The sequence below is a fragment of the Pan paniscus genome, chromosome 12, assembly GCF_029289425.2.
Source record: "Pan paniscus chromosome 12, NHGRI_mPanPan1-v2.0_pri, whole genome shotgun sequence".
NCBI lineage: Eukaryota > Metazoa > Chordata > Mammalia > Primates > Hominidae > Pan > Pan paniscus.
In genome coordinates, this window is record NC_073261.2 from 19,112,455 (window position 1) to 19,119,324 (window position 6,870).

A 6,870-nucleotide genomic window follows, 5' to 3' on the forward strand; every position below is an offset into this window, starting at 1 on the left:
GGGGAACGTCACATACCAAGCCCTGTAGGGGGGGTGGGGGCAAGGGGAGGGAGAGCATTAGGACAAATGCATGCGAGGCTTAAAACCTAGATGGTGAGTTGATAGATGCAGCAAACCACCATGGCACATGTATACCTATGTAACAAGCCTACACGTTCAGCACATGTAACCCAGAATTTAAAGTAAAATAAAAAACAAAATAAACAATAACTGAACAAGCAGAAAATCTAAAAGGAGACTATTTCATTTGAACACATACGGAATATAGTCAAAGTTACACTCAGGGAAAAATACATAGCCTTAGAAGCTTTTGTTAAATAGAATTTTTTCTTCCGATTATGAAGGATTAGTTGCTAATCAATTTAATGGAATCACTAGGGGAAAAAAGAACAATATGCCTAATCATGATAATATTTTAAATTACCAGAAATAGAAAAGATTCTGAAAAAACTTTGACAATTAAAAAAGGAATAAGAATACCCCAAACAGCAATAAATTGAAGAATAACTTCCAATGTTGGGAAAATAAAAAAAAATTTCAGCAGAATTTGCTACCTAGCTTAACTATCACTTAACTGAAAAAGCAGATTAATAATTTTTTTAGATATGCAAAGACTCTAATTTTACCTTTCTGTATCCTTCCTTAGAAAGCCATAGGATTCTTTTAGCTAAACAAACGTTTAATAATAATTGTAAAAAGTAGAAAACAAAGAATCCCAGAAATTTTTCTTTAAATAAAGAGGATTGGAGAGAATTCACTGGACTGCAACAGATCTAGACAGCAGCTAGTCCAGCCTTTAGCAGGAGAGAGGACCACAAGAGGACCCCTGGATAATTTAGTTTTTATAGATTAGATGAGATAGTAGATGATAGAACATCCAGAAAAAGTAAGTGGATTAATGGAAACATGCAAATGAAAAAGAGGCAATTATTAATTCAAGGGAAAACAAAAAGCTGTATCTGACTAGGTTCTATAGTGAACAGTATTTATATAGGAATAAGTGATGGAATGTTGTTTATTGACTTAACTAAAATTGCTCAATAACTTATTAATTTAACTAAAAATAGTGGTTAACTATTTGAAAAGTTAAAGAAGGGTATGGTGAAGGTCTAAATAAATATTTATCATGTTATGAACTCAATAAAATATTTAAAATTAATAAATGTAAAAGAACATGATAAACTTAACACTTGAAAATATGGATGCAATGACCAGAATAAGTAGCTAAATACAGAGGTTAAGTTTCAAATAGCTAGAAAGAGGACATTGAATGATCCCAACACAAAGAAATGATAAATGCTTGAATTGATGGGCATACCAATTACCCTCAGCTGATTTGTATACGTGTGTTACACCATCGGTATGTATTCATGAATGTGTACAATTATTATGTGTCAAACATTTTTTTTTAAAGTGATTGTCGATGGAGATTTGTGATAGGGGCTAGACAATGCATGAGTGGAGGTCTACTCTTTGTGTTTTTGTTTTGTTTTGTAGTTTTTGGTTTTCTAAACTTTAAAGGCTTTTTATTGACTTTTTTAATTCATGAAAAGGCTTTTAATAAATTATAGTTTGTTTCTCCCCAAAACTAATTGAAATAATAATTAAATCCACTTTGTAAAAGCTGTAAATAGACTACTTTTGGCAAGTGGTCCTCAACTAGCTTATCATGATCTAATCTTTCTCCCAGTTCTAGATGGTAGTTTTTAAATTTCTGGGGAAATTTTAAATTTTCATGATGACCGAAGTAGTACCATAGGCATGTAGTATATGGGGCAGAGGTGGGGGAGAGTAGATATAAAACATATCCAATGAACGTCAATCTCTAATGTTCCACTAAATATAATTTACTTGGAATATATCTATCATGTACATTAATGGAACTTTACTTTGTTGTTCACTATTGTAGAAAAATTATACGCACTTAACAGTAGTACTTCTTGTGGTAAAAGTATTGCAAACATGAATATAACATAAACATCTTATTTAGGAACAGAGTCTGACTGCAGTATTTTATATTTACTGGTGTAGTTGTCTGGAAGAATGTATATTTTGAAATACCAGTTATTTATTGTGAAGGAATTGAAGAGCTGCACTATAATCCTTCCTGTGGCTCCAGGATGCTGAAGAACAATTTGATCCTTAGCCAACATTTTTGAAATATCAAGTGAAGGAATATATCCCCTGGAAATAAATGAGAGTCTTGCTGGGTTGCTAGTTACTGATTTCATCTGAGAACGTTCCTAAGCATGCCATTCCTGGTTGTCCAGATTGTTTATTTGGTCACATGTAATTTACTGTTAGCTGCATTAAATAACAAAAACAGGATACTGATCTATCCAAGTGCTACAAAACTAGCAATGTATTTAAGCTGACAACTCCCAGATGGGGGAGTTACCTGTGCTGGTGTGATTTACATGTGTGTCAGTGCTCATCTCTCAAGATCAAGACATACATTGTGTTTTGGGCATTGATGATCACTTCTGGCTACTTTCAAAAAGCTTTTTCTTGCAAGCTCTTATGCTCCCTGTTTGATATTCTTTTATAATGCTAAGTTTAGTTGGCACTGGATAGGGCTACTGTGTTATGTAACCTGAAATCCACTAATACTGTCTTTTAGGGCATTATATGAATTCTAAAGCCATATAGTAGTCTCTGTATAGTAAAGTGTGCATAACAAAATATTCCTAAGATAGAGAACGAGACGGTTCCTGAAGACTTAGTTCCACAGGTATAGTCATTAAGTATTAATTTACATGGGCTTTCTTTTTCTATAAATCAATTAAAATATTAAATGAAATAATTTATACACAGTGAGTAGATGCTTAGTCTGTAGGCATAAACTTATTTAGGTCTAATTCTCAACTTAAGGATTTGGATTTCGAAGAATATTCTGTAACTGAGAAATTGTAGAGACTTAATAACTTAAATCAATACTCACACCCTTTCGGTTTACACATTTACACCTTTCTTAAAGATAACACAATTTCAAGATGATACTGGGAATACATGAAACTTATCTGGCCAGGAGGAAGATTTTAAATAGGAATGTAAGAAAGTGGTGGGCAGGGAGATGGAAATGCAAGTGTTACATGGGATTTTCTGCAAAGCCCCATAAAAGGAAACAATTCAAATAAAAGAAGTGCTCCTTTTCCCACCTTCCCTCTTTCTACTTGGTACTTATTGATGTCTGGAAAGGGGATGGGATGGCGGGAGCATTTTTGGTGATGGCCTTTCTAAAAAAGGTTGACCAAAAATAAATTTCCTTAAATGATCTCATTAACTTAGAGACTTCCCAACACGGATTAGTCTTGATCTGATCAATAAACAGAATATTCAACTTTCTATTTTGCATAAAAAGAAAACCTTTTATTACAGCATTTTTTTTCTAGGTGATTAAAACAAGTAAAGCTCCCTGATTCTAGATCTGATTTTAGATTCCACTCATAATGACCTTCTCTCCTGCTCGATAAAGTTTCTATGCACAAGGAGGGAGGAGGAAAGTCTTTAGAAGTGATTGGTGTACACTGTAACAACATTCAAAGGATATTCAAAGTTATCAAATGAAAAGAAACACTTTCTGGATATTACCAGAATTCAATTTCCACATTCCACAGTAATCAAAGTTTACTAATTTTGTGATTGTTTAAAACTTTTTTGTGGTACTTTTTTATATTTCAAAATAATACCTTGGTGTTCCTGATTTAAAACTTTTTTGTGGTGATTTTTATATTTCAAAATAATTCCTTGGTGTTCCAGTCAACTTAAGATGCTGTTGTCTCCCCATTATAAAAGAGGGGAAAGTTTGCCTTAAAATTTATTTCTTTTGAAGCACTTTTTTTTGCATTATTATATTTGTGTTTTTAAAATTTTTCTAACTCACAGTGATATTCTCCTACATTTTGTTCTGTTAATTTTACATTTCATTTTTATGTGTTTACTCTCCTAGGATTCACATTGTATTGGGTGGGGTAGTTGTTCAGTTGAGGTAGAGCATTCTTTTTTTCCATATTTTTCATTACCATCTACTGAGTAGTCTCTCTCCTCTTATTTGTTTTTTTATACATACTATTTTTATTATTCCCAGAAAGCATAATTTATTTAATTCACAATACACAAACATACACACAGTTTACATTTTATTTTGAAACTACGTAATCTAAATCTTTTACTGTCATGTATGTAATACATTATTCTCATTATTATCTAGTTATTGCATTAAAATTTTTAAAAATGTTTTATTTCTATAGGTTTTGGGGGAACAGGTGGTATTTGGTTACATGAATAAGTTCTTCAGTGGTGGTTTGTGAGATTTTGGTGCGCTTATCACCCGAGCAGTATACACTGAACCCAATTTGTAGTCTTTTGTCCCTCACCCCCCTGCCACCCTTTCCTCTGAGTCCCCAAAGTCCATTGTATTATTCTTATGACTTTGTATTCTCATAGCTTAGCTCTCCTTGTAAGTGAGAAGATACGATGTTTGGTTTTCTGTTCCTGAGTTACTTCACTTGGAGTAATAGCCTCAAGCTCCATCCAAGTTGCTACAAAAGGCATTTTTTTTATAGTTGAATAGTATTCCCTCTTTATTTTTGCTGCAAATGCCATTAATTCGTTCCTTTTTGTGGCTGAGTAGTATTCCATTGTGTGTGTGTGTGTGTGTGTGTGTGTGTGTGTATGTGTATATAGATATATAGAATTTCTTTACTCATTGATTGATGGGCATTTGGGCTGGTTTCAGATTTTTGCAATTGCAAATTGTGCTGCTATAAACATGTATGTGCAAGCATCTTTTTCATATAATGACCTCTTTTCCTTTGGGTAGATACCCAGTAGTGAGATTGCTGATTCAAATAGTAGTTCTACGTTTGGTTCTTTAAAAAATCTCCACACTGTTTTCCACTGTGGTTGTACTAGGTTACATTTCCACTAGCAGTGTTGAAGCATTCCCTTTTTACTGCATCCATGCCAACATCTATTTATTTATTTATTTTTGATTGTGGCCATTCTTGCAGGAGAAAGGTGGTATGGCACTGTGGTTTTGATTTGCATTTCCTTGATCATTAGTGATGTTGAGCATTTTTTCAAATGTTTATTGGCCATTTGTATATCTTCTTTTGAGAACTGTCTATTCACGTTCTTAGACCACTTTTTGGTGGGATTGTTTTATTTTTTCTTGCTAATTTATTTGAGTTCCTTGTAGATTCTGGGTATTAGTCTTTTGTTAAATGTATAGATTGTGAAGATTTTCTCCCACTCTGTGGGTTGTCTGTTTACTCTGCTGACTGTTCCTTTTGCTGTGCAGAAGCTCTTCAGTTTAATTAAGTCCCAACTATTTATCTTTGTTTTTGTTGCATTTGTTTTTGTGTTCTTGGTCATGAAGTCTTTGCCTAAGTCAATGTCTAGAAGGATTTTTCTGATGTTATTTTCTAGAATTTTTACAGTTTTGGGTCTTAGATTTATGTCCTTGACCCATCTTGAGTTGGTTTTTGTACAAGCTGTGAAATGAGGATCCAGTTTCATTCTGCTATATGTGGCTTGCCAATTATTCCAGCACCGTTTGTTGAATAGGGTGTCCTTTTCCCACTTAATGTTTTTGTTTGCTTTGTTGAAGGTCTGTTGGCTGTGTGTATTTAGGTTTATTTCTGGGTACTCTATTCTGCTCCATTGGTCTATGTGCCTATTTTTATATCAGTACCATGCTGTTTTGGTGAATATGGCCATATAGTATAGTTTGAAAGCAGGTAATGTGATGATGCCACCGGATTTGTTCTTTTTGCTTAGTCTCGCTTGGGCTATAGAGGTTCCTTTTTGGTTCCATATGAATTTTAGAACTGTCTTTTCTAGTTCTGTGAAGATTGATGGTGATATCTTGATGGGAATTGCATTGAATTTGTAGACTGCTTTTGGCAGTGTGGTCATTTTCACAATATTGATTCTACCTATTCATAAGCATGGGTTGTGTTTTCATTTATTTGTATCATCTATGATTTCTTTCAGCAGTGTTTTGTAGTTTTCCTTGTAGAGGACTTTCACCTTCTTGGTTAGGTATATTCCTAATTATTTTAATTTTTTTTTCAGCTATTGTAAAAGGGGTTGAGTTCTTGATTTGATTCCCAGCTTGGCTGCTGCTGATGTATAGCAGAGCTACTGATTTGTATAACGTAATTTTGCATTCTGAAATTTTACTAAATTCATTTATCAGTTCTAGGTGCTTTCTGGAGGAGTCTTTAGGATTTTCTAGGTATACAATCATATCATCAGCAAACAGTGACAGTTTGACTTCCTTTTTACCAATTTGAATGCCCTTTATTTATTTCTCTTGTCTGATTGCTCTGGCTAGAACTTCCAGTACTGTGTTGAATAGAAGTGGTGAGAGTGGGCATCCTTGTCTTGTTCCAGTTCTCAGAGACAATCCTTTCAACTTTTCCCCTTTCAGTATTGTGTTGGCTGTGGGTTTGTCATAGATGGCTTTTTTTACATTGAGGTATGTCCCTTGTATGCTGATTTTGCTGAGAGTTTTAATCACAAAGAGATGCTGTAATTTGTCAAATGCTTTTTCTGCATCTATTGAGATGATCGTGTGATTTTTGTTTTTAATTCTGTGTATGTGGTGTATCACATGTATTGACTTGCATATGTTAAACCATACCTGTATCCCGGCTATAAAACCCATTTGATCGTGGTGGATTATCTTTTTGATATATTGTTGGATTCAATTAGCTAGGATTTTATTAGGATTTTTGCATCTGTGTTCATCAGGGATATTGGCCTGTAGTTTTCTTTTTCTGTTATGTCCTTTCCTAGTTTTGGTATTAAAGTGATACTGGCTTCATAGAATGATTTAGAGAGGATTCCCTCTTTTTCTATTTT